The sequence below is a fragment of the Thermobia domestica genome, chromosome 14, assembly GCF_964235325.1.
Source record: "Thermobia domestica chromosome 14, izTheDome1.hap1.1, whole genome shotgun sequence".
NCBI lineage: Eukaryota > Metazoa > Arthropoda > Insecta > Zygentoma > Lepismatidae > Thermobia > Thermobia domestica.
Window position 1 is genome coordinate 77,731,522 of NC_137467.1, and position 24,833 is coordinate 77,756,354.

General features: G+C 36.0%; 1 protein-coding gene across 4 annotated transcripts in view; it reads left to right on the plus strand.

The window, feature by feature from the left end:
- Synd (protein kinase C and casein kinase substrate in neurons protein Synd) overlaps positions 1 to 24,833 on the plus strand; it is a 367,852-nt gene that overhangs the window by 239,634 nt on the left and 103,385 nt on the right. The window contains exon 1 of one of the 4 annotated variants that reach the window (XM_081738617.1): positions 6,685 to 6,904. The exons of the other annotated variants lie outside the window; for them this stretch is intronic. The gene's annotated coding sequence lies outside the window, so the exon portion shown is untranslated. Of the gene's footprint in view, positions 1 to 6,684; positions 6,905 to 24,833 lie in introns of those variants that run through there. 4 annotated transcript variants of the gene reach the window in all.

Consider the following 24,833-nt stretch of genomic DNA (forward strand, 5'->3'; position numbering starts at 1 on the left):
AAACATGCAAAATTCAATACAGCAGGTATCACTTCTTCAGTGAATTTTTTACCCGCCCTCTTTATGTTGGATAGTTTCCGAACTATTGGCGTCCGAAAGTCATTTTCCCACGCTTTCGGCACCTTGTAGATACGAAACTATGTCCGATAGCCGAAAGTTCAAGAGAACTTTTTTTCTTGTCTCAGTGGCAGGAGTCACCTCCCAAGAGTTGTAACACTTATTTTGCAACACCCGATATTTTGCGTCCCCCTCGTCCCTCGCCAGAGTCGCCCGTGTATATAAAAGAGCGAACTTAAGGAAGAGCCTTTATTTACAGTTGGGAGATTTTCCAAGCTGTAAGGTAACCGCTGCATAATGGAACTGTTTTATTACTATACAACCAGCAGCTAAATAATTCTTTATTCTCTTTAATTTCTTTTATTTTTGTATTACGGTATAAATAATTTTTGTATAAAATAACAGACAAATTCTGACCAAAGCATATATTAACTAATAAATAATAGCGTTACAGTTTCGGCAAATTAACTTTGCCTTCATCAGACACATTATTAATGTGTCTGATGAAGGCAAAGTCAATTTGCCGAAACTGTAACGCTATTATTTATTAGTTAACATATGCTTTGATCAGAATTTGTCTATTTTATACAAGAAGTTCCAAAGCTAGAATGAGTGGTATTTAAATAATTTTTATCAATGTTGCTATTTTAATAACTTACTTGCGTGTTTTAGATAATCTAATGATGTTAAAAAATACAAAAGAGTAAAAGAATCAAGACTTGTATTTCGGAAATTGAATTGTACGCTAGTAAATGTCGAGATCAAGCTGAACATGTAAGTGTTTGCTGACATGAAAATCAAAATACTGTATTGACATTTTCGTCTTGGAAATGATGTAGCAATAAAATGTCGTATTTGATAAATTCAGAGAATATTTATTCAGTATCATTGAATTCATCATGTTTAATCTTTTTATGATTAACAAATTGTATTTTAACTCAGTATAAATAGACTTCCTACAACGCAGCTTTGCATAGCGCGAACATTTCTTACAACGAATTAACCATATTATGAAAGATATTCCTATATTTGATTGAAGAAGTATTTAAAAGTGCGTATTTATGTCTACAGCACCTCATGTAGTGTGTATAAAGCACCCGACCTTAGCGCCTCAGTCACAAAGTAACTGTTTTTTTCTTCTTTCTTCACAACTTCCTCTACATACTCCAGTGCTCTACGTCGGTGGAACGTCAATTCTGTGTTGTTGATGCAATCTCTTCATTGTCTCTTACTTTGGAAGTAAAACTCCTGCTAATACAATCCAAACGAGATAATGGGAACAGAACATTTGTTAGAGATTCCTCTTTGTTTCTGCTGATACTCAGAGTTGATGTGTCATATACCGTGGTTTTATTTTTACATTTCTATCTATGTGCTAAATTGCAATCTGTTCAAGTGCTAGACACGTATTTACAAATTATATACTAGTTAATTAGTTGTAGCAAGTTGTTAACTGTTTTTAGGCAGGGTGATTTTATATAAATCTCCAGTCCGTTTCTCTTCTGAGAGACACATTTTATGTCCCAGTTTTCTTATATAAGGAAATGAAATGAAATCTTTGTTTTACGTCCCACGTTATGCCGGCAAAGCTATGTGGGACAGGGATGATAAGAAATGAATGAAATAGTGGAATAAAGAAAATTAGAGGAAACGGGAGAACGCCGAGAAAATCCACGCACACTTTGTCCACCACAAAGTTTACTTGGCGTGAGCTTGGATCGAACTAAGGACCCCATGTACCAGAGGTAAACATTCTACCGCTGAACCACCGCACTCGTTAACCTCATTGGATTCGAACTCACCATTTCCCTTGAGATTTTTCTACTTTTGTGTTTGCGCTTTAAAGCCTCATTGGAGCTCGCGCTCGTGTTGACACGGGCTTTGGCTCATTATCCACTTATAGGACTCGTGTTTACATAGGCTAGCACTCATTTATTGAACTGGTCGCCAATTGAGTCGTGTTCGCGAGTTTGGACATCGCTAGCGTGCAGAGTGGTAGCTTGTATACATTAAAGTGCAATTAATATTTTCAAAGTACTAGTAACCAAAATTACTAAATTAAAGAGAAACTTGAAAACTAAGAAAATAACTGGATTTATGCAGGTTTGAGAATGTTGAAGCTATTTATGACGACCATCAGTTCTTCCAACTTGAATATTTATGTTATGAGTCCATTTACTTGAATACAAAGTCGTGACTTGTCGACATTGTCGACCTCTTAACCTGTTGTTCCTTGGAATCACTGTGATGTCATCGCATTCCTTGATCACCTGTTCACTTCCTTTTTCCTAAATATTTCGGGCTTAAAATAGAAAAGTGTTTTTAAAAAATCTAGCATTGATAAGTAATGGCGTTAGTGTAAATTTATAGATACGTAAATCCGCTGGACTTTCAGTTTGCCAATGTCTTTTCGCAGTCTTTGGTATGTAGCTCCGGTTGCCGTGAATTATACACAGGGACGAGTACACAGTCATTGTATAAACAGAATTATAGTATGCTTTCTATAATATCTGTTTGCATCAAAGTAGCTTCAGATGTTCATTGCTATGAACATTGACTCGTGGTGTTAAGCAGAAAATAGTATAGATCGAAGAAGTAATTGTAGAGTTCGGTGAAAGAAGGGCGTATATCTCACATTTAAAACATGGTATTGAAAAAGAAAAAGGTTTTCAAGACCTGTAACAATGCAGCGTTATCCTATGAATGGCAAAATTGAATCTCTCTCTCTCTTTATATATATATAATGCAAATTCATTTTGATAAAGTGGTCCCGGGTTCGATACCCGGTGGGGCACTCTGTCGAAAAAGTGTAAAAAGCTTTTTCTGGTCACCCATCCTGAATCAAAATTTCCTCATTCACACCAGGCAAGTGCCGGGGTGATAACTAACATATAAGTCCCAGTCCGCTTCCTTCCTTCCCTTTCCCCGTATAGTGTGCTCGTCTAGGGACGTCATCCGTCAAACGTGACGGGCTAATATAGGCATAGATTCGGAAAGCCCAGAAATCTAAATCCGAAATCGTTTTGATAAAGCAAGGAACATTTAACCAAACTTGAAAAAAAAAAAAAAAAAAAAAACGGTAAAATCACAAAATTAAAGTTCCAGTTTACTTCAAGAAAGCAAATAATTACTCATAGAAATCAGTGGAGTAAAAACTAAAGATCGCGTATATACTCAACACATTAATCTATGAATAGTGAAACACAGTCCTTAGTTTGTCCCAAATTTCACCAGTGTTGCCCCCGATTTAAGAAATGTTTTTTTTTTTCTTCACGTCTCATAAATTTTGTTGTTACATAAGTGTATACCAAAAATTTTTATATAAATTTTGTGTTGCTACGTAACTGTTTTAAATTCTCAATTTTTACCCCCCTCTTCCACAAATGTAATGACGAGCCTTTTGTCATGTTCTTTCCTTATGAGCACCGCTCTAATATACCAATAGTGCTTCTTTTCTTGATTTTAATTTCTATTTCTTACAAACTTCATTCTGGATTCGATACTAGCAGAATACCAGTTCTTCGCATGGAAAAAATAACGTTTATGGAAAATATTTGTGGATGCAAGTTTAGTGTTACTGGTTACATAAACGCTTGCTTCTCTTTAGGGGTTATATTTCGTGAAACTCCATCTTGTTGCTAATCAAGAGTATTTCTCAACCTGGGGGTCCTAGGAGGATCGCGAGATAAATACCGTACATGGGAGTCGCAAAGGATGTAAAAAAGATAAATGTAATTATAATCCAATAACGAAAAATTATTTTTTTAAGTATTTTGATAATTTCTTATTTTGATAGTTTTTTGTCCATGCTTTTCGTGAAATATAGCAAAGAATATTTAGTACAATTTTAAACTGTGGAATCATTGGAATGAAAGAGGGATGAAATTGGCGAAAAATGCATATTAAAAGAAAAGAAAAACACAAACATACTACAAAAACTGCATATTAAGATACAATTCAGATTAAAGAGTACACACATACACAATGTAACCGGAAAATAAATATGAGGTCGCTGGCAAGGAAGTGTAGTAAATGAAGGGGTCACGATATGAAATGGGTTGAGAAGAGTGGCGCCGCTTTAGATTTTGCCAAAAAAAGCAAGATTGTGCATCGACATAAAAGCTTCGTCTTTTTTTATTAATGTATTAGTGTACAATTTATTAGACAGTGTAATTCCCAAACTCAAGGGGCACAATTGCCCCGCTGACTTCCCTTAATGACGCCCCTGGTTGAGAAAGCCTTTCCTAAAGTTCATGGAGATTATTTATTTCACAATTCAAGGTTGTTCACCCGATAGTTTCGGAGATTTTTTTTTTTCGGGAGGGGCTCATTCGTACTTTAGTTTTAGAAAACATGATAGGATCTTTTTACCCTCTTCTAGCATCTTAGAAGATGCTGAAGCAGTTTCTATGCGTAGAATGGTGTCCCATAAACATCTTTAGGATTTTTAATGCAATATGAAAGCCAATTATGGTCGTATACCTGTTGAGTAAGTAATTTTTCTTTTCATGAAGTGCTCTTTCCTTTATTGTGTATCACCCTCTTAGTATAAGTTTCAGAGTCACATGAGAGAAACATAACTAGAAGGAAATACAGTAATAAGAAAAATATGGTAAATATTATCTTCATTAATAAATGAATGAATTGGAGTGCATCATAGCTGAAATCTGAGATATCAGAAAGCGGATTCCAACACGGAAAGATATTCCTTGACTTAAAATATGCAGGGATTTATTTGTAGCCAGGGAAGCCTGGGAATTTCCCCCCTTCTAAATTTTGATTCCCTGTCTCTAGGTTTAATTCAGCCTTCCCAGCCTGGGAAGATATTTTCCCCGTTTCTTAAGCTATAAACTCTTTTGAAATGCAATGATTCAACTTCATGTTTTAGTAGCGATTCTTTATTTTTTTCAGTATGTTTATTGTCACGAGCTATGTTGGTCTTGTTTATAAATTGCTTTCTGAAGAATTGTTCATAGAATTGCTTTCAGTTTATTCTGCAGAGTGTAAGAGGGGCTTTTCCAACTTAAACTTACAGCATACTGACGCTAGAAACCATTTATCTGTAAAAACCCTCAAACCTCTTCTTTCCATAAACGTTAATGGGCCAGACATTACATCTTTCAATGCAGAAAAGTATGCCTTCAGCTGGATAAAAAATGGACATCATATTGCTACCGACAAACCAACTAAAAAAGACGGTATCCGATGTAAACTAACCTTCTATTGCTTCACTATTCTAAAGTGAGATACGCTGTGAAAATATTGTTAATTTCTAAAAACACGCCGTAAGTCATGCTCCACCTTAACTCAAGGTGAAATCGGCAGTCAATCCTTTCTCGTTATTTTGTTATAAAAACTGTAAATATTGTAGGCTACAATGGCTGTTTCAATTTCGAGAGTAAAAGTGAAAGAAAAGGTACTTTTTTCCTAGGTAGCATCATATTAGTATTTGTTTAATAGATGCTCATGATTCTTCGGAGACCAGATTACAGTCTTTGTTCAATTATGGATTCGTTTTAATACCAGTATGTTTTGTTGACCAGAAGTTTACTTTCAGCAGAACAATGCTAGGGTCACACACCCCTGAATCTAATTTTATTAAGTAGAAGGAGCAAGTGCAAAAACTCATTTATGATATGACGAATGACATTTAATACCGTCTTTCTCCTTCTATTTAATAAAATCAGGTTCAAGTGTATGTGCACCTATCACTGTTCTGCCCAAAGTAAACTCTTACCTTTTATCATATTTATTGTTCGGGTGAGGAATTTGGTTTTCAAAGACCAAATTAGAACGGACTAAAGAATTATTTGTCATAACAAAACTGTTTTACGTAGGAGCGTGACACTTGTTACGACAAGTTGTGCAGATTGCAATGTAACTATAGGGCTTTTACTGGATGCTGCACACTTGTCTTCAGCAGTAGGACGAAAAGTAGCAAGGTAACACATGTAAACTAATTTACCTAACCACATCTTATATAACGTACCTACCCGTATTTATCATAAAATTGTTTTTAAAAAGGTAAAAAATGAAGAACTTGGGGACCGCCTATCAAACTAGTATCATAATTTTAAAGTAGATAGGTTTAAAAATAACGTTGTCCCAACCCGACTGTAAAGTTGTTTTGTTATACGGAACACAATCTTGCATAAACATTCCCCCCTTCTACAAAATCCACAAATAAATTACTGAAAATATGGATGCTGATATGTTTTATACAAAGTATGTTTAGTACAATACTACCACCATGGGATCTTCAAAAATAAAATATCTGAAGTTACGGAGCACCTTTTCCTACGAACGATAAAAAGGAAGATAGCAATACAACATTAAAAAAAAAAAAATCCTACGTAAAACTTGTTTGAATAACAATGCAGTGAATATTTTGATGGGTTGCTGGGTTGGAACATTAATCGAGTACATCTCTCGTCGTGGAGATTCACATGTAATATCTTGTCCGGAGAGTCACACGTGTGCTGCTATTTGAACGAACCCTAGCCAGCTGCTATGCTAGGCGTGAAGAATGCAAGGGGAAACTAAAAAACAAGACCGACGTTAAAGATTTGAGTGCGCATGCGTCAAGTGTCTTCTACAGAGTGCGGCAATGCCTTCCAGCTACTCGAAGTAGTGTAACTTGGAGAGTTGCCACCTTGATTGTGTGGAAGGATTTCTGTTACCGTAGTTCGTGGAGTTATACGCGTTTTCTTAAAAAAAAATTGTGTAGTGTTTAGTGTAAGTTTTGTGATACAATAAATTGTGATGAAAACATACGCTTGATATGTTACAATTGTGAGAGTGTGTATGTGTAAATATTTGCTCGGAATTTGCACTATGAAGTCCATCGGTAAGTTCGTATATGAATCAGTAATATCATGCTCTTTAATAAGATTAATTAGTGCTCTAGTATACCATAATGAGTGTTTATCCTCTGACCGGTTGTACGTCTGTATTTTGTATTTATTTCATGAAGAAAATGGACAATGATTATAAATAAATAAATATGCTATATTTACTGTAAATAAACAAGTATCAAATTTCAGAATCTCTGTTGCCATCTCTTTTACTTTTTTTCGCGTCTCAAAAACAAAAAAACAAATATGAAAGTTAAAGATAGTGATTGATAAAGAGTTACCGTGCACAGTGTTTCCTATATCGCACGTTCTTATATGACTTAGCTGTTCGTATTTTTTTATATACCTAGTCAAAAATTGATCTGGTGTATGGTTTGTTATAAACATCGCATATTGTTTTATATCTAATGATACTAAGACCAAGTCAGTGTTTACGTGACTAGGAGATCCTATGATTATATCTTATATTTTTATATATGACGTCGCTTTTCAAGGACAAACAGGATTTCGACTTACAAGCATGTAATATGTGCACATGCGGCTAGAATCGTAACAATAGTTCGAAAGGCAAGTCGGTAATAATTTTGTGGAAATTTTAATTCATGAATTACTCGCTGACAGTCCTATAAAATTCTGTTTCTTCATCTTTCTTGATTTGAGGAATTGTAAATTGAGTATCTCGTGACCCACTGATGCTTAGTTTCAAAAGTAGCTACTCTTATAGAGCTAGAGTGGAAAGGTATTTTTAGATTTGAGTTTGTCAACATAGAGTCTCCTTTCTTTTTATAGGCGCCTCATCTCACTGATCTGGTCGGTGACCACTAGCCTCCTTTTGATTGAGTATTTCGGTCGAAAATTGTTAACGATTTTCTCATCCTCTCCTTTATTCTAAGGACTGAATAGTACACTCAGTCCCTTATCTCAGAGAACCTAGGACGGATTACGCTTCTTGCCGTCCTTTATTTTGACTCCAGATGTGTTTCGGCTGATGCATGGCATTAGTGATTTACGTAAGAGATTCATCAGGCTGCTTTCGAGTTTAGCAGAGCTGCTCGTTCTTCGGCACGGATAGAATAAGGTTTAATGAATGTAAAACCGGGATTTTGAATATTATAGAAATTGCTCTCTTTTTCCCTTTACACAGAGCTGTAGTCGAGGGTACACGGAGGTACACGCCGTATACCCTCTGCTTAATCTTAGTCATTAAAGTGTACCTTCTGCTTCAAAGCGTATAGTACTTTACTTTTGTTCCGTATATATTTATTTATTTATTTAATCGGGCCACGACTCCAATGATAAAATGACTATATCACCATTTTCCTATTATATTCTTAGCAGGTCTTCAAATATGTGAGTCATGAAAAAATCAGTCGCTATCTTTTCTGTTCCTTGGAGTGAGTGAGTTCCTTCTCGATACCTACACCCATTTATGTTATTAATGGTGTGATTTAGGGAAGGAGTGCCATCAAGAAAATTGCATGAAATGCTTTTAGACAAATAAACAGTAACTTATTCTTTATATTGAATTAATTAATACATACGATTTACATTGTTTATTAAAAAATGCCTTCAATGTCTCTTATGACAATGATAGATGATCTCAAATCAGCGTATACCCTCTGAAAATTTTAAGACTACAGCACTACCTCTACGAGCGGAATTTTCGAAGATGTTCCAAGTTTTATCCAGACATGTTAGAGAGGGAAATTCCCCCTTTCCAGCTTTGAAGATACAGGTGTAGCATGTAACTGACGAATATGGTATTTCGCTTAGTGCTTTAACCTCCCTTTTTCTTTCCCCGAAATTGAGAAGATTGAGCAAAGCAAGAATTTCCATCATTGTAAATGTAGAGTTCGTATACCAATTTCTCACGTCCAACTTAGTGAATCTTCACATTGGATATTCTCTGAGTAAAAACACAGAAAGTTCTAATATTATAGGAATTACTTACCTTCCTCCCTTTTGGGAGCGGAATTTTCGAAAATGCTGAAACACGAGAAATAAAGTGAAATCTCTAAGTTTTACGTCCATCCTAAAGGAGACGGTGATGATGAGACATGAATGAAATGAAGAAAGTGGGAGAACTCCGAGAAAACTCACGCGCTCGGTGTTTGTCCACCACAGAGCTTATGTGGCGCGAGCTGGGACGCTGAAACACGTGTTAGCTGTGTATTTATTGGGGAACTTCATGTACTGAGTTGCACCTCCCTAACTTCAGGGATTCGTGAGAAAACTCTTACGTCACTATTATTGATAAAAAGAAATTTGAACCACTCTTTACCTCTTACGATACAGACACTAAATTATGTTTAATGTTCTAACAAATTATTTTAAATATTTTATTATTTATATTTTCTTAGTCTTCTTCCAGTATTTATTTGGTATTGGCGCCTCTGCTCGTACCTGACCGTTTAATAAGACTTCAAAGAAATTATTCAATAAAGTATTCCTTGCTCTCTGAGTACTGGAACGTATGGCCTGTGCTCTTTACTTTCCAAAGTATTTTTTGATTCATCCGTGCAGTTGTATTCTTTCATATTCAACTACTTCTTGGATGGTATAAACCTATTACCTTAGTCTTCCGATTCACTAACTTGTAGAATTCTTAATTTTACTGTATGTTTAGAAGATAATTATGTAGTTATTACCGCGACTAATCATTAATATTAAGCTTCGGCAGTCGGTTACTTGTGTTTAGTTTCTTCTTTCTGAACTCAAGAATAGCCAGCCAGTAGCCGCGGTGGCTCAGTGGTAGAGCGTTCACCTCTGGTGCTTGGGATCCCGGGTTCGATCCCAGGCCCCGCCAAGTGAACTTCGTGGTGGGCAAACACCGTGTGCGTGGGTTTTCTCGGGGTTCTCCCGTTTCTTCCCACTTTCTTCATTCCACCATTTCATTCATCACCGTCTCCTTTAGCCTAACCGGCATAACCATGGGACGTAAAACTGAAAGATGTAATTTCATTTTTTTAAGAATAGCCAACTTAGATCTCTTGGTGCTTGATTTAGAGTGTAGTCTACGTATTAATACTGAATGAAGTATTGATCTGTTTTGAAGTTTCATATTGCCTCACTAGCAGCGTTCACCCCGCTTCGCTGCGGTCACCCCGGAACGCAATAAACTTTGTTACTTAGATAATTTTTACTTTTTCGCTTTCAAGTGATATGATAAAAACCATAGAAGATTGCAGTAAATCTTAACATTATATCGCCTGTCATTTATGTTAACCCGCCCCGCTTCGCTGCGGTCATCCCGGTGCTGGCATATTGTAAAAGTGTCTGTAAAAATAAGCAAATCAATTAAAAAATTTTAAACAGAAGATTCAAGCTATTTTCCGCTGTATATCGCCTGTCATTTATGTTAACCCGCCGAGTGACACGGTCATGCGGGTTGCATATAAATACGTTTATTTTTACCTATGATGAACTAATAACAAAGGATTTGTACGTTATGGACACTTGAATGGTCAATTATCTCAAGACACTGGTAATTAAAAATTAAAGTGATATGATAAAAACCATCTAGGGTCCAAATCCTAATAACCCCCCAAAAATGAAAGAAATTGGTTCAGCCGTATTAGCGTGATGAGCGGACAAAGGATTTTGTACGTTCTCTTTTATATATATAGATCTCATATGTTTTACTGGGGGGGGGGACAGTGGCTCAATGCTAGATCACTTACCTCTGGTGCCTGGGATCCCTGGTTAGACTCCCTACCAAGTAACTTTGTGGTAGACAACATCGTGTCCGTGTTTTTTCTCGGGTACTCCCGTTTCCTCCAACTTTCTCATTCTACTAATTTTTCCATCATCATTCACTTGCTTTATTCATAATCTCCCTTGGCTTAATGGGCATAACTAAAGGACGTTAAAAAAGAGATTTCATTTCACATGTTTTACATTGTATGGGAATTTCATTTTATTATTATTATTTCTTGCACATGCTTGAGTTAGTAGCGTATTGAAAACTTGCATTTTTAAAAAACATCAGCGAGTGCTTAAAAGTCCACAATATGATATAATATTCCAAGAATATGTAAATGCTAGTTTGCTGGAAATAGAAAGAGCTATTGCGTATACTGCCCATAATGGTACTAAAGGTGAAACGCTATGGAAATTTGTAGGCTTCAGCACATAAGTAAACTTATCACCATTTCAGAATTTCTGTGCACCTGGTCCCGGATCCGATCCTCAGTAGGAAACAAAGACTCGGATAAAAACCCAAGTAGTGATTCTGACTCCACTTTATGCCATAAAATCCGTTTTCTTATAATCTTGGCGTTGAAGGGAAGGGGAGAGTTTAACTCCAATTAATCAGTCAGTCAAATGTAAATCAATGTTTACTTTGATATAATGAAGACCAGTGGCAGATCTAGAAGGTAAAAACTGAGGAGGGCGGGAGGCAGCTATGATGCGTGTACAGCTCACAGATGACGAGAAGAACCCTAGCAGAAGTAGTGACATAGGTATGGCTCGCCCACTTTTCGCACGGGGGTTTCAAATGACACCACGGAATAGCACACATATAACTACCCGGAGTAGCAGACGACATCTAACAAGTAAACCTTACGTTTGGGTGAATCGAGTTGCTGACTGAGACACATATGAGAAAGTAGTACTAAATGTGGTCAGTATTTCAGTGAAGTTGTAGGTGCGAAGCTCCAGGAGTTTAGGAGATACAGCTATCAGAACATCACATGGAAGTACAGAATAGTCTTCATACAGTTGGAGGTATAAGCTCTGTAAGACTTCTTGTAACGACAAAAGGTGAATAACAAATATATGGGTACATATTAGGACTAGAGGGAAGTCATATAGTAAGGGTATACCTGTCGGCGGTCATCTTGAAATCCGCCATTTTGAATTAAGGTTAAGTTTTTAAAATAGGAATAGGGTCATGTGATACATGATTTAAGGCTCAAATTTAATCAGAAGAACAATGGTGACGTTAATTTTGATTTACGCGCAATTGGTAAAAAGTTACAGGGAAATTAAATATTGTTGCAGCATATGTATTAGTCCTTTACCCCACCTTGTAAATTTTGTGTTAACGATAATAATTAAATAAAAAGCAGTTGGATAAATATTAGGTTTACGGTAAGAGTTGCCTTGATGGCGGCCATGTTCAAATCCGCCATTTTGAATTAGACAAAAGTTTTAAACAAAACGCATAACATTGACACCTTATTAATAGCAAATTTTACCATAACCAACCGTATAACCATTTTGCTTTATCATTAACCAGCAGAAAATTAAATGGATCGCTCCTTACGAATACTGCTTGTACGGAATTTTTAACGACAAATGTGTGAAGTGTAACTCGATTGCTTTTGTCAGGTGTGCTCGCTTTGAGCAGAGCATTTGTGCAAGTCATGCGCTCTTTTCTGAACTACATATTGATTGTACTAATTGAGGACTTTTCTGGAAGAAAGACCCAAGTTCAATTATGACTCAATTCCACTTTGGTGATTTTTCCTTAAATTAGCAACTTGTTTATGCGATAACAAATGCTGGTTAATGATAAAGCAAAAATTGTTATACCGTTGGATTTATGGTAAAATTTGCTATTAATAAGGTGTCAATGTTATGCGTTTTGTTTAAAACTTTTGTCTAATTCAAAATGGCGGATTTGAACATGGCCGCCATCAAGGCAACTCTTACCGTAGACCTAATATTTATCCAACTGCTTTTTATTTAATTATTATCGTTAACGCAAAATTTACAAGGTGGGGTAAAGGACTAATACATATGCTGCAACAATATTTAATTTCCCTGTAACTTTTTACCAATTGCGCGTAAATCAAAATTAACGTCACCATTGTTCTCCTGATTAAATTTGCGTCTTAAATCATGTATCACATGACCCTATTCCTATTTTAAAAACTTAACCTTAATTCAAAATGGCGGATTTCAAGGTGGCCGCCGACAGGTATACCCTTACTATATGACTTCTCCCTAGTCCTAATATGTACCCATATATTTGTTATTCACCTTTTGTTGTTACAAGAGGTCTTACAGAGCTTTTACCTCCAACTGCATGAAGACTATTCTGTACTTCCATGTGATGTTCTGGTAGCTGTATCTCCTAAACTCCTGGAGCTTCGCACCTACAACTTCACTGAAATACTGACCACATTTAGTACTACTTTCTCATATGTGTCTCAGTCAGCAACTCGATTCACCCAAACGTAAGGTTTACTTGTAAGTATAGACCACACCTCAAAAACCGAAAATGGACTTGACCGTATCGTTGACCTTTCCCCGCTTCCCCTGTTTTAGGGGTCTTCTCGTCATCTGTGAGCTGTATCATGAGTTTACATTTTCTCATGGGTCCTACAGAAGTTTTCAACTTCTCTCCCGATGGATATTGTGGCTAGGTCAGGCGTTGACATTGTGTACCTCAAGTATTGTTTCACAAATAGCATAACAGTAAAAACTGCAACTAAAACTAATGTTACAAAAATATTCCGGTACAGAATAAAATACAACGCTTACTATAAACTTTTAAAAATATATAAGTAAGAGCTTCAATTATTTTCGTCGCTCAAAACACTGGGGGCCTAGATCCCCGACCCCATGGGTAGATTCGCCTCTGATAAAGACCATGAGGAAACGCAAGTGCCATACTGTACTAAAGACATTCATGTCGGAGACATATAGTCTCGATGCTGTCGTCCCCATTAATCTTCTACTCATTCGTTCATTCATTCTACTAAAGACAGTAAAGAGGATCACATGAATCTGACTTGTATGGGATATAGCAATCGTTAGAGATCACTGTTATCCGTTAAGATGTTAAGCATCTCAACCGAGATAATCTCTGTAGCTGTCTGCTGAAATAAATAATAAATATTCGGTTAAATGTATGGGATATAGGTAGCCACCATTAAAGTCGCTGTTACCCGGTAAGACGTTAACGGATTTAATCCGTTAACGAAGTAGTCAAAGATAACCGCTCTAGCTATCTATTGTAAAAAACAGAATTCAAGAATTTACTTTCATTCAAGTGTTAGCAGACGGACAGACTAATGACGCAATCTTATAATATAAATCCTACTGGGTTCCTAATGAGGCAATAGTTTGCGGGATAATGTAGAAGACATCTGGAAAATTGCAAAACTAAGTGGATTTTGAGTTTAACGTCCCTTTTAGGAGTGAGGCTATATGAGACGGGATCTACTGATTAACGTGGAATCCGAACCACATGAGCTTCCTTCAGGAATCGAACCCACTGCAAAACTAACAACGAGCGTGTGAGATTGTCTGCGTCATTAATCGATGGTATGCAGTATTTCGATGAAGTGTACATACCTTTGCCGTGGTTAATCTACTGTCCTAATAATGCTCCTAGTGGAGGATCTGGATGGTAAAAGCTAAGGAGGCAGCTAGAACCCAGACTATGATAGGTGTATCATGAGTTTAGTACAAACTTTCAAAAATATATACATAATATTTAAAATTAATTTTGGCACTAAAAAACGTGGGGGGTCTAAGCCGCCTGCCAGATCCGCCACTGTGCGTTTCTACACCTTTCGCCAACTCTTCGTTGTTAAAACTAAGCATGTTAACTCCATTATGTAATAATTATTATATCAGCAGTTCTTGATGAAATAATGTGCCCTGACCGTTGAGCTGTCCTGACAAATGAGGGGATAAAGTATATGCATAATTTTACCGTAAGATTATGTAGCGTTGCGTAAGTACAAGTGCATAAAGCTGGAATGCTTTCATTCAATTAACAGCTGGTAAACGACAACGTAATGCTCTTACTCTGCTTTGGCATGTATGTTCTAACAATTTTCTGAGAAGGTTACGTGTTCTGCTACTTTCAGCACAGTTGGAAGTAATGTGAAGTAGAATGCGGAAGCTAATAGATTCCTTAAAATGCGAAAAGTATGTTTGTTATTATGAATATCTAATACGCATTGCAAATTAAAAGACTTTTGCGTAGCCTTAATCGTTATTTCCTTATGTCCTCAGTTTCCAACAGTGAAGCCTTTGGATGACATGAAACCCACAACATTTCATATTGTAAGTCTTCTCAGGACGATACATATAAAATTTGAAAACTGTTTAGGAACTCCTACCAGTAGAAAGAAGACGATGTTTTTACGCTACCCCGTAATCGTTAAGTAAACTGAAAAGTAAAATTATTTTCTATAATATTAGCCAAATCATTTTATTGCGTACGGTATTAACTGATATTTATAATCATAAATTGATGTTGAAATGTACAGGGTGCTTTTAAAGTCCGCTCGGATTTGAAAGTATTATAAATTCGAAACGAATTGTCTCATCGATGTAAATTGCTAAAGTGGGACATGATCATTTAAAATTTTGGAATTTGCAACATTGTGACATCTGAGTCATCATCAACAAATAGTAAATTATTAGGTAGCTGTAGTTCTGAAGAACTGTTTACGAATTTAAATTGTGTGTTGCGGTGTGCCGGGAGTTCCAAAAAGTTAACAGAAAGAAGACTATGGGTGAAGGACCGTTGAAAGGTTGCTGATGTACCTTATAGCGGTAGACCTGCAGCGAGCTTGGAAGTGGTTCAAGGCGATTCTGCTGAGGGAAATTTATCAGAAGAAGAGCTACAAAGAGCCATTCATTGAGTTATGTAGAACTTGGTCATGGCTAAATAGCTGGAGTTCCGTCCTACGCGAGATACTTGATTCGATTCAAATGGTTAGACACTGTCCGCCTTATGCAGAGTCGTTTTGACATATGATTAGCGTCATACTAAAGGCCTGACTACTGCAGGAAACATGTGTTAGTCGAACTCTCTAGTATGGCACTAATCACGAGTCAGAACGACTCTGCATAAGGCCCTGTAAGTCCGCATCTGTACCTTTGGTGTTGGAAGAGACTAAATTCCGCACTTGTATATGTAGATATCATGCCCAAAGGCATGTTATATCCAATTTGTGTAGCAGAGCTAGACGGGGCTGCTAGACCTATAGAACAGGAATAGAATAGCCAGTTTTTTTTAATAGTTTGTAGATGTATGGAAAGCTGGATATTAGGGAGCTGGAGCAAGGGGATAGATTAAGAATTAGGACTAAGTGATTGGTGATGATTATCGGGACTGAGTATATTAATATTTTTCGAGTGTAAAGCTTTCTGATATACCGTAGCTTAAAAAAAAAAAAAAAAAAATCCAGAACAAAGTACAACTGTGAACAAAGTTGAGCATGTAATTGTGTTCACAGTAAGGAGAAACTTATCTCTTAATTTCTACTATGGAGTCGAGTCACAAAGAATGGGACTCTAGAGATAGATATGATTTTAAAAATCTAGATTGATTCAAGTTTCTGCGCCATCTTTGTTTTTAGCACATTGATTTGTATGAAAAACTGTTGCTGTCGTTTGTTTGAAATGAATAGATTATGTTTTTATTATTATTTTACTGATTTCTCCTAAAAATGTACTGAAATGAAGACCGATGTAAAAAAAAAAAAAAATGGAAGTGCCATCTTGAAATTGTTTCACATATTTTATTTTTTAAAAATATATGTATGCCTTAGAGTTTCATTTCGTTATATCCTAGGTTGTATTTCTAAGCAATAGTATTTTCTATTTTTTGACGCTTGGGCACAATGTACTATCTTTTGTCTCTACTGTTACGGTAACTATTGTTTTTGGCACTTACGGCACTTTGGCACTTACAGCGAGTCTTCAAATGTCGTTTGCTTTGTGAAATTAAGTTATGCGATTTTAATATTTATAGATCGAATTTAATTTGAGAATTATTAAAAAATCTTTATAACACAGATGCATATTGGCAGAGCAACAAACATTCAACTAGTCTTCAAGAAGTTCTTAAAATCCAATTTTAAGGTTAGTGTAAAGGGACAAGTTTTGCCGATAGATGTCACTACACTCTTCGTATCTCTCCCATGTATTTTTTACCTTTCACGAAAATTTATAATTTCTCTTACAAATTTCAACCTAGAGACTTCAAATTTTTAGAGAAGGAACTTCATAACCTATTAAAGGGAACAATCCGTGCTTATTTATTTATTTATTTATTTATTTTTTAGAATTTTCTGCGTTATTGAAACAGTTCCATTGTTAAAGGTTTGGATATCCATTTCAACAATCAAGCCATTTCAACAATGAAGAAATTTCTTAATAAAGAATCGGCACGGATTATTGCCTTCGATAAATTATGAAGTTCCTTTTCTAAAAATTTGAAGTATGTAGGTTGAAATTTGTAAGAGAAATCGTGAATTTTCGTGACATAAAAAATACATGGGAGACATACGAAGACTGTAGTGCCATCTATCGGCAAAACTTGTCCCTTTAAGCCAACCGTAAATCTATGTTTGTTTTAAAAAAAATCTTCATATCATACATTGAGATCAGGGGCGTCATTTGGGGAAACCAAGGGCAGTTGCGTATGAGTTCATGAACACACAATTTTTAATAAGTTGTATACTAATAAAGAAACTTAAAAAAAAAAAACTCTTATGTCTGTGGATAATTTCTCCTCCCGCTGGCAAAATCTGAAATGACACTGCTAAATGAGAGAAACAACTTTAAGTTGACGCCGGTACTGATAACCATTAAATAATGTATATCAAAATATAATTTCAAGTGTAAAAATATTTGAAATATTATATGATAGACCTATCTACCTGCATATAAAGCTGACAGAGAATAATACTCTTACATTGTAGTTTCGCTCTCTTCGCCCCCAGACTGAGAGAAAGCAATTCATTCCCATCATCTTCCATTGTTGGAGAATTTTTCCCCATGGATAACTTCAACCCACAGTAACTAGTGTACTGAAGGTTGTTTTAGTTAAAATTTAACAGCTGTGCATTCTGTTACTGTAACTGCCGTGTAATCTGTCCTACCACAACTGAATACTTCTACCGCTTTGTTACAAGCTTGCTTATCTCAGAATAAGCATCTTCTTCAAAGTTTTACTGTCACTCTCAAGCAGTCTGTTGGCCTTCAACTTTACAATATTTCTAGACTCTCAAACCTCACATCTGTCGATACTTAACACTGCCGATCTGATAACACCTATGAACTTCTCAAACTTAAATTCGGATTATCTTTGACATTTTAACTTCGGTATAACTAACTATGTAGGAGTTTGCGTTAGTTTAAAATAATTAATACGGGTCTGGGTCTCAACCTGCCCTGTAAAATTTCGCAGTCAAATTACAAAGAATCGCATTCGTAACACAAGGGCTCTTAACATTGTTTAGTCTTTACCTTATCAACTGCATTCCTTGTGTCCTAGTAATACTTTGTGACTAAATGTACAGCCACCTAGTTTATTGTAAAATGAAATAAATTTAAAAACTTGTGTTGTACTAAATTGGCTTTTTTATATATATATACTTGAAATATGTCTTACTTCATCGTTCAATAACTAGAAACGAGCAGTGAGCTCCTTTGTGGCTAAGCGTGCTCGCCTTTGGCGTGGGAGACCCAGGTTCAATTCCCGGCGGGAACTCATGTGGTTCGGATTACATTTTAATCAGTAGGTCCCGTCTCATGTAGCTTCGCTGCTAAAAGGGGACGTTAAACTCAGAAATCAACTCAACTCGAAACGAGCAATAAAGTTCAGAAATCTTTTAGAAGAAGAAAAATAATTCAGAATAATACTTACTTTTCAATTTGGCGTTCGTTCTTTTCTTCCTACTAACTACGTTTGTAGTTGTTAAGTTCATGTCTCATATTCTCATTGCTGACAAGAAACATTGGGTAATGTTCGTAACTCCAAAAATAAAAGCACAAGTCGTAAATTTTGGGTCTTCTGCAGTTCGGGAGTTATGCATCTATTTAGTTTTTAGTTTCTTCTACATTTTAGGACTAGTGCATGTAAAGTTCAATACAGTTTGAGACTCGTGCAATTTAGGATCACTACCGCATTCCGCCATCCTAAATTCCAAATCAACCAACACCGTCTGTAATTTAGTAATGATGATTATGGTATATTCGTTGAAATGTGAGTGAGGATTTTTGTAGTGTACACGGAGAGGGTACAGAAAAGTTATACACGGTCGGACAATGTATACATACTTTTGAAGGTTATGTAGTTTTATTTGGTACAGATGAAGTGACCAACTAGAACTTGTAGTGAAATATGTAAGAAAATAAGGTGGATATTCATAAAAGTTGTTACCGCTCTTCCCTTGGGCTCCTTCATCTGACACAATGGTGAATAGTCTTGAAAAGTAATACCCCGTTAACTGCATAAAATTGTCACGTTTCATAATTGCTTATGGTTTGACAAGGGTTGGAAAATATATACAAATCGATGTTTTCGAAAAGTAAAAGGTCTTCGAATTTCCTTTTTATTTCTAGTTTATTATGCCTTCCTCCTCCACCCAAGGCACTAACTTCTAGTTATTTTACAAGTAAAAGAACAAAGTCACACTTCTGTCCAATGGAAGTATAGAGTTGAAAATTCCTGTTTAGATTACCGAGACAAGTTGTCTTCTTCTTCGCTGCATATATTATTAACAAAGAGTTTGTCCCAGTATTCTCTGCAGGTTTTGTCAGAAACCAGAGCTATTCATTTTGCAATCGGAGCTCACTCTGGCTTGCGTGAACTTAAGACTCGGTATCCTCAGTGAGGCTCACGCTAGCTCGAGGCTCGTAGTCCCTCGAGCTATAGCTGGTTCGCCCGATCTCATATTCTCAGCGAGGCTCACACTTGCGCTTACTAACCTCGGGAACCCGAGTTCAATGTCTGCTTATGCAGTTCGCGCTATTATTGTGCTGCAGCTCGATTCCGAGATACCTTTGACAAAACACCAGGTAGCAATAATCACGACACCACCGGTAAAGGAGCATACAACGTAAAACCTTCTTCATAAGTGCCATAGTTAATCTTGATTTATTCTCTAAAGCATACACGTGAAGTAAAGGGAAATTTTATTTTTAAGTGACTTCTAAACAAGAAGGAGGTTCTCAATTCAACTTATTTACATAAATTATATATCTTGTGGATATGTTCACGTAATTTTGACGTGGGTGCATCGATTTTGATCTTTAATGTTTAAGAGAGTGTATTTGTCTGGTGATCCCATTAATTTTAGCAGAATATGATTATAGTTGAGTTGATGAGTTGATTTTGACGGAGCTAGACCATGAAACACCTTAATGGGTGTAGTAAAGTCGATTAATATTTTTTTAAAAAATGCATGTAAGGAAACAGCACACATTTGAATGGTACAATAACTCGTGTACAATGGCCACGTTGGCCTTGTGTTAGACCGCGCTCAACTCTGGTGCGTGGTATCCCTGATTCGATTCCAGAATGCGCCAAGTGGGCTTTGTGGTAGACAAATTCTGTGTGCGTAGATTTTCTCGGGGTTACGCGTTTCCTTCCACTTTCTTCATTCAACTGTTTTGTTGATTATCATCATCACTATCTCCCTTAGCCTCGAAGAACATACATTGGTCAGTAAACAACAACAACAATAGTATGACCTTTATCAGGTTTTGTACTTAGTTCCAGACATGTAGAGCTTTAATTTTTAGAATGATCTGTATTTTCTTTTAATAGGAAAAAATAGGGAAATAAGTCTAAGGGTTAACTAATATATTGTCTGTAAGGCTGAATAAATACCAGTACTTGAGACTTCGATACTTGTAGAAGAAACGTCCGTGACATTTTTGTTTATCGACAAGTTTTTATTGTCATTTTAATTATCTTGTATTGCATTATAAGTCTTGTAAAATATACAGTACTTAAATCCGATATCCGTTCAGGCATTGTTGTAGCGTCAATTATAATATCCCATAAAACGCGGAAATATATGAAGAAATTAGCATACTTAGAACATAAAATACATTGTAAAAATATTTCCTGTATACTTCTGTGCTTACGACACAGACAGAGCCTAATATTTTTGTGGCATATTATGCAGTTTTATTTATTTTTATTTTTTGTGTAACTACTGTACAGAAAATTAGTGATAAATACACAAGCATTTTGAAAGAGTCGCATACAAATTATAGCTTAACATATTGTTTTCTACTGAGAATGTATACTTAATTTTTCTCATGCAATATGTTGTAATATTTTATTGCTGAAACAACTGGCAGTGGAATTATATAAGTCATTCGGCTGTCAATATCACAATGTATATTTTTCTAGCCTGAAGGTAACGGACTGCTAACAGAGCTGTTAGGGATTGATTTTTTATATACGTATATTATTGGTCGCTTTAATTGAAATATTGTCTTTACTTGTCAGCTTGTTTAGAAAGTGGAATAACAGGGTTAGAATCGAAAGTAAATTTTTCCTTTCTTCCTCAATAAAAGTATACTATTTATCCTGTCCTTTTTTCTTTGTTGCTAATCCTCTCACCGACGGGTTTGAAGTGATGCTGAAATTTCATGTAATTAGTTGGAAAATGAAAGATAAAATTGATTGAAAGCTTTGTCCGATGGCGATGCTATGTTGAAAGAGAAGAGCGGCCAGTGTAAGTGAATGGTGATAGAATAATTAGTGGAATAAGAAAGCGGAAGGAAAAGATAGAATATCTTAGAAAACCATTGATTATGATGAGTGATTTTTCTGGCGGCACCAAGTACCAGCACCTTTCTTTTGATTTGACATATTTCTCTAGGTTAAACTTTGGCCATAGAAATCTGAAAGAAGTTGTTGAATAGTCCGCTTGAAGCGTTTGATCGAAGGATACGTTATTAATTTGGTTCTATGTGCTAAGGTTTTTGATTCCAAGTATTGGCCAGAACATTTTGGGCTGATTGACTGAAGCCAAAACTATAAAGTTAACACGCAAATTTCTCTTAAATGGGAGAGAATCAGTTCGTGGTTTCCGTAAGTATCTTCGAAACTTTAAAGTCCTGGACATTCTACAGTACATCCGCTAAATTACACTTTGAGCTCAATCACAATATCTCATAGCGAATTTGAACGGAGGTTGTCTCAAATGATTTTCCAGTAACTTCGTGTCATCTTTGCTTGTACGGACAACGTCTGCACTGATCATCACAATACTAGGACTGCCTTTCATACATTGTAACTGAAGCAAATATGTGGACTCACAGCTGTTCCCAGGTCATTATTCTGATGTTGATATCAAAAGAAACATGTGGTTGGAGGTAGGGTCGCCATATTTTTTTTTATAGGGAGAGAGTGTGTGTATGTGCGAAAGAAAACGAGGAATATCTTATGATTTTTAGGAGAAAAAATCGGAAGATATAATATTCACAATTTACATACAGAACCATAACGAATATATATGGTTTCACGTCGTTACGTAGAATAATTTTAATTGGAAACTGAGGCAGTTTCATTAAAGTAATTGTAACATACGACACAAAATCGTATATCACAATTCCCGATTGGGAGCTCACGCGGTTTGGATCTCACATTAAGCTGTATGTCCTCGCCTCGATGCTGAAAGGAACCCTAACCTCAAGTCCGACCAATCAACAATATTGCACAAATATTTTTCACACTTCAAAAATCCTTGCAGGACACATCGAAATTCACAATAGTAGCTTCTGTTCCTGACATCAGTATATGGTAGTTCGAAACTGCGGTAAGATCGAGGCAGGTTGACAGATGAAGGCTAAGATGCTGAATGCAAATTATTCTTAAGGTTGAGTTGCCGATTATATAGGAGATAAAGACACAACTTGTTGCATTTTCTCTGTGAGTAGTAAGTTACATCCGTGGGTTTCGTTGCTTACAGTGGGTGAGAAATCAATTTCTCTAATTCAAAAAGATTCACACTAAAAATAATCGTATAAAAACAATTTTAAAATATCCGGGACTATTTTTTGTTTAAAACATGGAAGAAATGTGGATGTTACTGTAACAATAACTTCATTCTGAGTACCTACCGGCATATCTTTCTTCCCCCTCCCAAGATAGTACTGGTAATGATTATGTCCATCGGAAACGTGCAATGACAGATCCAGGAACTCTTCGCACAGTCCTAGTAGAAGGTGAACTTTCTACCATTCAGCCACTTGTCATTAGCTAGACCCTATAGTATATCTCAGGTATGATTCATTTCTAATCAATCCTAGTTGTAACGTTCAATCTGTCTTGGAGAGGATAACCATGGTATAGTTCGCGGTAAAAAGCTCCGGTACTTACAACGCATTTAACTTTAATTTATTTCATGGTTATATCTTTCGCAGATATCGGGTTGGCAAAGAAGGGAGCTGTCTTAGGCCTTTTGTTTACCTAGAAAATTCCTTCGAAAATTTAGTGTCTGATTGTAGAGCCACTAATCAAACACTGATCCATTGAGGTTTTGCAAATAGTGACATTTCCTGTTATATCGTACTGAAATCATCTTATGTTGTGTGATAATAAATTCATTGCGCTCAACACAGTCCAACCATAGTTATTTAATCGCCTTTAGACCTAAGAATTTGAGTTAAAATAGAGACTGAAAGAGACTACAGTAACTAGAAAAGATTGATTCCAGACAAACTGTTGTATATAAATACGAATTCAATGTTAAATCAGTTTCTAGTGAGTTTGAGTCTTCTTCCTCGAGGAAATAATAGTAATTTTGACTATTAAGTATAGCAGCTAACTGTGCCCTTTTGTGGTATTTTCCTTGTTTATACCTAAGCGAAAATCAGTAAGTATATGCTTTATCTCAAGAAATTAAGTTTGGAAACGTGCAATTATAAATAGTACATATTTTTCTCTATGATTCGCAACGTACAGTTAGCTAGTGCGTGTTCTGTGTGCGTAATAAATCACCTTATTCAAGTACGTTCATTTCTTTTTTCACTAATCAAGTAGGGATATCCCAAAATCACATTTTAAAAAGCTGTCATAGTATTGAGCTAGAGCAACAATATATAACAAATTTTATACAATTCAGTGATTTTTGGATGGAAAACCAACAGAAATTTACAGTTTTCACTCAGATTTTAAAGTCAGTGGTTTGTGAAATTTCATACGAGCGATACATGCGCGTATTGAGTTAATCGGCATAAACTTCAGATATCTGTTAATTATATAAACTTATATAGTGTTGCATCGTAGAAGGGTGGTTATTTGACGTTAGCTTACAGGAGAGAGAGGCCCGCTCCGGTTGCTCGAACTTGTTAAAGTCACCGCTAGTCGTAGCGTTAATAATCAACGTAATTAAAGTCGTACGGTAGTGGACGTTCAGATGGGCGTGGGTGGGGGTAAGGGAAAAGATGGGTAACATACCAGTTCATGCGGAAGTTCAGCCGCTTGAGTTCGTTCACGAGTTAGGCCGGCCTTCCTTGTCGAAAGTGTTGGTTGGCATTGTGCGTTGGTTGCCATTGTACACCTTGATTGAAAGTGAAGGTTGCATTTTTCTCGATTCTTTCCGATTGAAGTGATGGTCACGTTATGTAAGTGATCAGAATGAGTATAGAGTGGAACCGTTTTCCGGCTTTTCTAAAAGAAAAGAATGAGTTTGTGGTCTTCACGTTTGATTTATATATAGTAAATATTTTGAGCTTAATTATTATGAGAGTTAAAGATGTATAAGGTTGGGTAAGCGCACTTATTGAGATAACTCTTATAATTCTATTGTGAATGATAAAATATACTTTATTATATCGTTTTATAATGTACAGCTGATTTTTTTTTTAAAGCGCTCCATCCTTGTAGTAAAATCAAAAGATTTTCTTTTAGTATTGTGTCTGTTGCTTCCGTTGTTTCTAGCAAAACAAAATAACTAATTCTTCCATGCAATATAAATATTTCGAATAAAAACATTTAGTTGAAATGATTGAAATCTAATACTTTTGCCCAATATACCTCCTCCTCCCCCTGGATACAATCTTGAGTGTTTGTAAAGTATATTTCTAATGTGTTTGTATAAGATACGAAGCTTCTTTATACGAGCCACTAAATGTTCTTCACGAAATGAGATTTGGACTATCTCGTCTCAAAAATGTATTATGAACCGGTTGTTTCAT